This window comes from Rissa tridactyla, chromosome 6 (assembly GCF_028500815.1).
Source record: "Rissa tridactyla isolate bRisTri1 chromosome 6, bRisTri1.patW.cur.20221130, whole genome shotgun sequence".
NCBI lineage: Eukaryota > Metazoa > Chordata > Aves > Charadriiformes > Laridae > Rissa > Rissa tridactyla.
The window spans coordinates 36,430,661-36,440,945 of record NC_071471.1 but is presented as its reverse complement, the minus strand read 5'-3'; the positions used below and the strand labels follow the sequence as shown (position 1 = coordinate 36,440,945).

At 51.2% G+C, this 10,285-nt stretch overlaps 1 protein-coding gene across 1 annotated transcript in view; it reads left to right on the top strand.

Moving 5' to 3' along the window:
• PCBD1 (pterin-4 alpha-carbinolamine dehydratase 1) overlaps positions 1–10,285 on the top strand; it is a 213,649-nt gene that overhangs the window by 21,502 nt on the left and 181,862 nt on the right. The gene's annotated exons all lie outside the window — the stretch shown is intronic.

Below are 10,285 nucleotides of genomic sequence, written 5' to 3'. Positions count from 1 at the left end.
TTCATTTGTATGCATAGTATTTTTTTATATATATATATAAAATTTATTTTTTTTTTTATTAAATAAAAATTCACTCTCCAGCAACGTCGCCCAGACCTGCTAGCTCAGGCCGGCCCTTGTTTAAATGATTATTAATGGTAGTGCAGCTCTTCATAATGGGAACGAATGGGCCAGCCGCCTTTCAGCTCCGCACATATTACTGACTTATTCCCTCAGCCTCCTCCCGGTCACAGCGTTCCCCGCAGCCTTCCCCTCCAGCCCTTGAAGACCTGCATGCGGGCGGATCCATCTTGAAACTTTTAATGCTTGGGTTTTTTGGTGTTTGTTTTTGGTTTTGTTTTTTTTTTTTTCCAAAAGAGATAAAAAATAAACCACTCCATGTGGATGAAAAACACGGGACGTAGCACCGAGCCTACCAAGGGAGAAGAGTCTTTTCTCCCTTTTCCATGTATTTAAACCAGAAATGCATAATCTATCTCCCTCAGCAGCCCCTCCCCTCCCAAATAAATCATCTCCTCGCCGTGGTGGAGCAGGGGGATGACAAGGGGAGGATGATAACTCGTGGAAAGGAGGCACAGGCAGACCAGGCAGAGATCTCCAGGCACCGGGGGGGTTTCTCGCAGTGCACTGTGCACACCCCCGGAGGATGCCTGCCGCGGCAAGGGCAATTTTGCCATAGAAAATTCTTGCAAAAGCAATTTTTAAAGGGCGGGCGGCTCCCAAGCCCTTTGCAATAGCCCTTCCCGTCTGAATCTCTGGGGCCAGCGGGAAACTCGTACTCCCGGATACCCAGGAGAGCCGGGGAAGGGGTGGAAGGATGGCGAAGGGGGGGGTCCACGCTTTCGCTCGTGCCTCGGCGCGACAAGGGAGGGTGGCTGTGTTTTCACGCCTGCTTAACGGCTTGTAATCCCGGAGGAGCAGGCTGCCAGGCGCGGGGCGAGCGTGCCAAACCACGCCGGGGCGAGCACGGCTTCGGCGATGCAAGTGCTGGCTGCCGGCACGGGGTCCTTCCCCCACCAGCTGCTCCGGAGCAGATCCAGGCATTTCATAGACTGGAAAAACCACTGATGGCTTCAAACCTCGGCCTCTGCCTTTAGATGGCTTCTGGCGGTGTTAGCCACACAGGCTCTCGAGGCTGCGTGTCTTGTCTCAGCAAGCACCAAGCCCCTCCTGGGTGGCCAAAAAGCAGTCGCTGAGGGTGAGCTTGCACGTGGCCGCAGCCGGTTCGTAGCAGGACAACAGGCAGATGGGTTTTGATGCATCAGAATAAACAAACCCGGCTGGAGCTGGCTGTTGATGGCCTTGAAAATAAGGCAGCAAGGTTGGACTTCTTGAAGCCATCTCAAGGGGGTCCAAAAATCAGGGAGAACAACTCCCCCCCAGACAACAAGCTCTTCCAGACCTTCAAATTTCGATGTCCAAATATCACAAATCCCAGCCAAACTGCCCCGGTACCACAAGTGTGTCCTCCCTATACCACAAACATCCCAAATATCCCCAAGCTGCTCAGCCAATACCCCACAAACATCACCACCACATGTCTTCAAAATAACCCACAGCTATGTGCCGCAGATCCCCCACCAACCCCCTGACACTCATCCCCCCAAGCTATTACCAAAACATCCCCCAAAGACTGGCTACCGCTAGTGACAATCTTGCTTTTGGTGTTGGCGTGGCCTTCAGTGCTTCCCACCATGAAGGGGATACAAGAGAGCCGCTTTGCAGTTGCATTCCGGTAGCATGTTTGTTCCGATTCACCCAAGTATATGGGTTAAAAACATGATAATCACGGCTTTTAGCAGAAGAGCACTCATGGAAAAAGCAGGGGCAGAAGGAGAGCTGCAGCACACAGCCCCCAGACACGGGCAAGGCAAGGCTCGCAGGGACCAACGCTGAGAAGACCGGAGCGGCTCCATGGCACTGTTGGATGGAGCAAAGATGGCCCAGGGGAGCATGGGTCAACCTCTCTGTGTTCCCAGATACTTACATCTGCTGGGAACCGAAGGTGGAATTTTTCAAGGTTGGTCTCTTTATGTTTGTTTGTTGTTTAGTTGCTTTTCTAAAAAAGAAAAAAAAAAACAAAACACCAAACAAAATAAACCAAAAAATTCCCCAAACACCCAACCCATGTCCACTGGAAAATGAAACCTAACCCTACTTTCGATTGAAACTTAACCAGTGGTTAGTGCTGGTGGTTACCAGCCCACGTGCAAGCGGTTATCATTGCATCTCCTCTCCCCGGCATAACGCGGCACTGGCTCCATCTCTGCCTGCGACAACGTGGCGAGCGCGGACGGAGACATTTGCCTGCACGTATGTAAAAGCGATTACAGGCAGGAGCCTGGGGGATTTGTTTTGGAACAATATCATAATGAGCCCGAGCATAATCTGCTGCCCAGAGACAGGTCTTTTTCCCCGGAGGGGCGGCAGCCGCAAATTAGATAGTCACATCGCGTTATTTCCAGCGAGTTAACTGCCAACGCCGGCACCCCCATCCCGCCAAGGAGGGGGACACCACGAATTGCACCGTCCTCAGCAGATGCGCCCCAAATCAGAGATGCTTCGGGTGGGGAAAGGGGCCGTGGGGAGGATCTTTAATGTTCATTACTCTGATAAGGCCCTGGGAGTTGTTGGTTTGAGCTTCAGCCATGGACAGTCCCTAGAGAAATTTCACCATGTTCAAGCTAATCTTCTTATAAACATTGTTGTGGGTTGTTGTTTTTTTTTTATTTCATCCGACATGTGTCAAGCAGGCCTACTAAGCCTATTACATCTCCAGGGAGGTTGGTGTTTTCTCTTTTTCCTACCCATCCCCGCCTGAACGCTGCTTGTCTCCTTTTTGGTTCCTCTGGACACTACTCCATCACTACAGACAAACCAATTTTTTTAAAATTACACTGGGAAAAAAAATTTAAAAAATCTCGGTGGGTTTGGAGGCTCAGGTGAGACAAACAGCCAGGTTCCAGCTAGACATCCAAAATTTCTGGAGCTCGTGGGCTTCAGAGATGAGCTATAAAACTTGCTGGACCATCCCTTCTCGCTGCGTTCATTTATTTTTCTTCCCAACGAACCCTCAGAACAAATAAAGGGTTAACTGGACCTTTTTCTGTGCTTCTCCAGTACAAAATAGTTCACAGAATCACAGAATGGCCAGGGTTGGAAGGGACCTCTGGAGATCATCTAGTCCAACCCCCTGCCATAGTTCGAGCTATGGGTAAAGCCCCAGTTTGGTACTGCCTTTTTTTTTTTTTTTTTTTTTAGCGTATTCCTTCTGTATTTACAAGCAGAAACAGACAGAGATTAGACCCCTGGACAGGACAGGTTTAAAAGAAGTGGTGAATATGAACCTGCCTTTGAGCTTCAGGTTGAGGGGTATGCGTTGGCGAAGGGACATGTTTCCTGAGACCTCTCTCCCCACTCCGGTGGAAAGTTTGTAGAAAGGCAATAGGAAGGATGAAAAGAAGGAAAAAAATAATAATAATACAAATATATAAATATATATATAAAACCTTGTGCCGTAAATGGCCATTTTCTGGAGGAAGCGTCGAGCTCTTGCCACGCAACCGGAGATTAGAAATACCCAAGGAGCGAGAAACATTCACGCACGTACATGCACACACACCAACACGTACGCTCTGGAGACCTGGGTACAGAAAATCAATGTGAGCTTATCAGTCTGCAGCAGAGTCAGGACAATTAAACATTTCCCTCTCTACCTTTATATATTGGATTTAAGTTTTGAAGTTGTTCTCACCTGTGGATGGAGAGAAGGGAGCATCTGAGGCAGCATCTTTTATGAAGAGTTGTTTCTAATGCAGGCAGTAGCCAAAATTATTTTCATGGCTAACTGCTGCCTCCTTTGCCCTTAAAAAAGCCCAACCTGTCTCTCGTTTCCTAGCTATGGACCAAGAAAAGGAAGGTAGCGTGCATTCAACATCGACTTCTTTGCTGGAACCTCTCCTTGCGCACAGACTCCTTCACTCCGGGGAAAAGTCCTTCCCCAGCCACTGAGCCTTTATCATCATGTTTTTCTCTGGCACAGAGCAAAACTTTGCAGGAGGAGGCCAGCAGAAGCCAGAAACGGGGCCCAAGCAGCAAAACCGAGCCTGGATTCAGAACTGTCCCCCAGGGCCATGCACGGGTTGGGGACAAGGTGGTGGACGCGATCTACTACATGACCAATCTATTAAAGCACTAGCTCAGTTCCGCCAGAGCCAAAGGGTGTTTGAAGCCCCAGAGGAGTCTCAAGCCAGCACCTAGAATCACAGAACACCAGGTTGGAAAGGACCTCAAGGATCATCTGGTCCAACCTTTCTTGGCAAAAGTACAGTCTAGACAAGATGGCCCAGCTGGATCTTAAGAGTGCCTGACGTTGGGGAATCCACCACTTCGCTGGGAAGATTATTCCAATAACCGATTTTCTCATTGTGAAAAATTTTCCTCTTGTGTCCAATGGAGTAACTCGTACCCATCACCCCTCATCTTTTCCACGTGACTCTTTGTAAAAAGGGAGTTTCTGTCTTCTTTGTAGCCACCCTTTAAATACTGGAACATGGTGATAAGGTCTCCCCCGTGCCTTCTTTTCTCACGGCTGAAGAAACCCAGTTCATACAGCAGGCTTCCCAGCCCTTGGGTCATCTTGGTGGCCCTTCTTTGGACCCTCTCTAGCCTGGCCTTATCTAAACATATCCTCCTATTCGTTTGCCTGTTTGTTACTGAAAACCAGATCACAGAATCACAGAATCTTCATGGTTGGAAAGGACCCTTAAGATCATCGAGTCCAACCAAACAACCTACAATCTCTGCCCTTCAGAGCATGCCCTGAAGTGCCATAATACAGCCCAAAGTCATCAGAGGAATGGAAAAGCACCGAGACAAACCAAACAATTAACAAGCTCAGTAACTCACAAGCCAGTGACTGCTCTTCCGAGTGCCTGCTCCAACCACCTCCACGCGCAGGTTCGGGTGGATCGCCCAGGAGCTCGGCGTGCCACAAAGCTTTCTGGAAGGACACCAGCACCACCAACCTCCTGGCCGCTAACTTCGTGTCCTACAAGCATCCTCCACCTCCTGGGGACTCAGGTTGGAAGCGGCAGCTCCCTCTTTATCTATTTATTTGTACCTCCCCCAGTCAAAGCGGACAGGGGAAACAGTCTGGCCTTACGTCCCTTTGAAGTCAACCGAAAGGCTTTTAACTTCAGCGAGCATCTGAGTGGGGACCCCCGGCCCCCCCCACTACCTGATCTGCGGCCACTGCTGGGGATTTGGGCAACTCGGGCTCTAGCCACACGGACGTGCTTTAAAGCCAGCGAGCCCGAGCCCCTGCCTTGGCGAGAGATCAAGCGCAGCGGATCTGCCTCCAGCCCTCCCCTCTTATCACGCATTAGCCCCGTCCAGATGTCAGGCGCTATCCCTCTGCTAACAATCCCCTTCTCCTTCTTCTTTTATCTCCCCGTTAAACTGCTGACAAGACCTTCCTGGCGGCCTTTTCAAAAGTAGAGGAGATCAAAAAATCAACAGAGTATTTCAAAAGCAAAAGTCCTTAGGGAAAATAAGAAGGAAATAAAAAATATTAAAAAAAAAAAAAAAAAAAGGAGGGAGGGAGAAGGAGCCCGCAACGCTGTTACAGTGCACAGAGCCGAGAGCAAGAGACCGGTGTTTGCTCCCTTTAACTCACTGCTGGCAGGAAAGGGGCTTTCATGGAGCTGCCTCGCACGAGCATCGCTGGTCCCTCCAGCCTTTCCCTGGGATGCGCTCAGCGCCGCAGAATGGCATTAGAAAGGCCCATCCAGGTCACAGCCATCCCAAAACCCCAGCACAGCATCCCGACCCCGGTGGATGCTGACAGCAAAGCCTTCGTAGGGACCAGGAGCCGGCTCCACGAGGTGCCAGGATCTCTCCGTAAGAAGCTACCTCCCCTTGGAACACAGCAACCAACACAGAGGAGGAAAAAAGCCGGGGGGAAATACCTTTCCCATCCACTCAGAGATGGGATTTTTTTTTTTTCGTGGGCAGACAAAGGGGATATATCTCCCTGCATAGTCGAATTTGCTTTTACTGCCCCTTTCCCACAGCCTTCCAGCAAAGCTGTAGAAGAGTTTTAGCTTTATGCTCGCTTTTGGAAAGGTGACGCTGCCGGCTTTCAAAGGACACTGAAGCAGAGGCGACGCAGGGAGGTGACTCTGTCCGAGCGGCTGACAGCAGCAGGCAGAGAGCACCACACAGAAAAAAAAAAAATAAAAAATATATATATATTCCTAGCCTTTGCTGACAGGGCCAACACTCTGTCAGCATTCACTGGGAGAAAAAAGGCAGCGGAAGAAAGCAGCAACATCAAGCACACCCAGGCTTTACTGCATTCTTCTACCTGGCTGATCATATTTGACTCTCTATTTATCTGGTGGCAGGAAGTTGCTGGAACAAAAAGCATTAGGGTTTATTTACGTATATTCCCCTCCCCCTCCCCTTCTCTTAAAGGCTTTTCAGGGGATTCAGAGTTGGCCAAACGCTGCCAGCTCCCCTGGCTAACCCACGCTCAGGTTGCCAACAGCTCTCTGCTCCGGCAAGACCCGAGCTACCACTGGGAAAAACACGTCCAAACTCATTGCACTAATGAAAAATTGTGGGCAGAGGAAAGCCACGGCAGATAAATCCCCATTTTGGCACGCAAAGAAGGACCCCTCAACACAGACAGAGGCACTTGTTATTCGCTCCTCAGGATCTTTTATTTGTTACCATCCCACTTCTCCCAAAATTGCAGGAATCTAATCAGAGCACAGAAGCAACAGAGGGTAATTTCGGTGATCAGTCACACGCTACCAACAAGGCACAATAAAGAGCCAGAGCGACCACTTGAGATGATCCATGGGCTAGCGGGTGGCTGGCGCGAGCGGCTCAGTGGCCACTTCCGTGCGGTGAATGGGACCCCGGGCTGAACACACACTTGAAGGCTGTCCTTAACGCCAAGCCTTTGGCAACGCCACCCGCGCCCATGGGTTACTCCACGCGCTGGAGATGTAGGCACGTGCATCTGGATGGGGCACAAGGTTCTCCTTGCCGGCACGTCGCTTAGGAGACGAGGAGAAAATGAGCAAATACAAGAGAACCTTCCCGCACCCTGGAATGACGTACAAAATTATGCTGAAGATAACGTTTCCTGGCCTAAGAACGAGTTAGATCGCTACAGCGACAAGATGACGCTGTTTAGTTTTATCGCCTTGCTTCCAACCTCCTCGTACAATCCTCGAGCTTCTCTCGTGTCGTTGCCAACCCACCCAAAGAAACCGGGGAAACGCGAGGAGCCCCGTCGCACGGCTGGGCGAGGAAAGCAAAGGCAGAAAGAAAGGCAGAAGCGGCCAGATGAAATCTGATCGATGCTGCTCTAAACTGCCCTCCACGGCTCGCCTGCCTCTCCTCAGCCACTTGTTCCCCCCATGGGGAAGAGGCACAGACATCAACTTCGGCCCGTAACATGCTTCTATAAATAAATGGTACTTAGTAGTAAACTAAGGAATGGGGGACCGAGCGGGCCGCCCAGCCGCTCCGCTAACAGCTGCGTCTCCTGCCAGGGCCTGTCTGGCGCTCGCCTTTGGGAAGACACTGCACAATCCCAGCTCCAGTCTAACTCTTCACGGGGGCAACACTTTGCCCCCCCAAAAAACACAGCATTGCATTGCCTGCCAGGGTCTCCTTCCCCTTCTCTGTGGAGAAGCAAGGGGGACCACGGTTTGGGTAGAGCTGATGGACTACATATATATCTATATTTATATATACACACACATATAAATATACATTTCCTTCTTTCAGCAGGAATTTTGCCAGACACTTCCACATGTTGCTGTTTGCTTTTCTAAAGTCTACCTGAGCCGCTTCCAGCGCGTCGCGTGACACAGTGGATTTCAATAAATGCATTATTATTTTAATTCCTTAAGTGACCGAGGAGGAGACTGCTGAAAGAGCCGCAGAGCTTTCCTGTCTGGCCCTTATTCCTGTGACTGTGTCTGGCACCTGGCACTGCCTCAACCCTCAACTGGTACCTCAGATGGCCACTAGCCCCCAAACATCCCACGGGATGCCCCAGGCTGCCTTGGGATGCTCTCTGGTCGTGCTGGCCCTGCACTGAGCCATGTCCTAGTGGCTTCCAGGGCACCACAGCTGAAGGGTTTATTGCTGTCTCAGGACCCTGAAGGTTTAGCTGCAGCTCTCTTCTAGTCCCCCCTGGGACCATCTTTGTCATCCTCAGGGATCCTCTTGTCTTACCCATCTGACCTCTGAAGTGCTGCTTCAAAACATAAGAAGGGCCCGATCCTTGCACCACTGACATCAATGGAGGAAGAGTGGGGAAACTCTGGCTTTGCCCCACTGAGAAAGCTGGAAACAGCCTGTAGCATCTTGTCCAGCAAGCCCTGCATGGAGTTAGGGCTTGCAGCACAAGCCTTGGAGAAACACGAGCCTCCCCCACTGATTTTCCAAGGTTATCCTCCCACCGCTCACATGTTGTGAGATGTTTCTGAAAAGCCCTTCTTGAAAAGGTTGGGACAACACACGTCAGAAACACCGTCCTTGTCTAGACATTGGGGTGGGCACACAATAATACCAATAACCCACGACCAAAGAAGCTAGTGGAACTCCATCAACCCAAGGAAGCCCCCATGACCTCCCCATGGGACCGGCAGGGCTCTCCTGACTCCACAGGGGCCAACCTTATTGCAGGGGCATCTGCCATATACGAGGAGCCATCTCGGCTCTTTAGGTGTCCCCAGGGCAGCACAGAACCAGAGATTTTGGGAGGAGGAAGGCTCGCTCCTGCAGAACGCTCGCTCCCGCTGCTGTGCCAGCTCAGGGCGGGCAGCAAATCCGCGGGGTGCGCGTTTCAACTGGAACTCAAAAGCCGTTTCCACCTCTAATTAACCTGAGGTGGGTTCAAACGATAGAGCGAGGCTCTTATTAGCCAAGCCACATCAGAAATTCCTGCACTGGCTGAGTTGTGTTGTGATCTCCGACTGCAGCTGGCACCTGGCATGACGGGCAGCAGGGCTGGGTGGGAAAGGCAGCTTTTTAGGCTTGGATCAGAATTATCAATTTATAATGGGAAGAGACCACCGTGAGCCAGGGAAGAGGGAAAAGGGAACGTTTGGAAAAGCCACGGCTGAGAAGACACCTTTCCCTTTGCTCCTGGAGGGTGTCCATCAGAGGCTGACCCACAGCAGTGAGCAAAGTCCCCTCCCGGGATGCGGCAAACGGGCTGGACCCTTCACCTTATCTCCTTGCAGAGGGGCAACCGGTCCCTGAAGTGAAGTGGGCAGGAAGGAATAAAGAGAATTTGAGTGGAGCTTTTACGGTGGCCGGGGTCAAGAACAAACATGATAAGGTAACCCACTTAGTGGACGAGGGAAAAGCTGTGGATGTTATCTACTTGGATTTTTGCAAAGCTTTTGACACTGTTTCCCACAGCATTCTCCTGGAGAAACCGGCTGCTCATGGCCTGGACAGGTGTACTCTTCGCTGGGTAAAAAAACTGGCTGGATGGCCGTGCCCAGAGAGTGGTGGTAAATGGAGTTAAATCCAGTTGGTGTCCGGTCACAAGTGGTGTCCCCCAGGGCTCGGTGCTGGGGCCGGTTCTCTTTAATATCTTTATCAATGGTCTGGATGAAGGGATCGAATGCACCCTCAGTAAGTTCGCAGATGACACTAAACTGGGCGGGCGTGTTGATCTGCTTGAGGGTAGGTTGGCTCTGCAGAGGGACCTGGACAGGCTGGACCAATGGGCTGAGACCAATGGTATGAGGTTCAACAAAGCCAAGTGCCGGGTCCTGCACTTGGGTCACAACAACCCCATGCAGCGCTACAGGACCGGGGCAGAGTGGCTCGAAAGCTGCCCATCAGAAATGGACCTGGGGGTGTTGGTGGACAGCTGGCTGAATATGAGCCAGCAGTGTGCCCAGGTGGCCAAGAAGGCCAACAGCATCCTGGCCCGTATCAGGAATAGTGTGGTGGGCCGGACTAGGGAAGTGATCATCCCCCTGTACTCGGCACTGGTGAGGCCCCACCTCGAGTACTGCGTTCAGTTTTGGGCCCCTCACTACAAGAGGGACATTGAGGTGTTGGAGCGTGTCCAGAGAAGGGCTACAAAGCTGGTGAGGGGTCTGGAGGACAAACCTTATGAAGAACGACTGAGGGAGCTGGGGTTGTTTAGCCTGGAGAAGAGGAGGCTGAGGGGAGACCTTATCACCCTCTACAACTATCTGAAAGGAGGTTGTAGAGACATGGGGGCTGACCTCTTCTC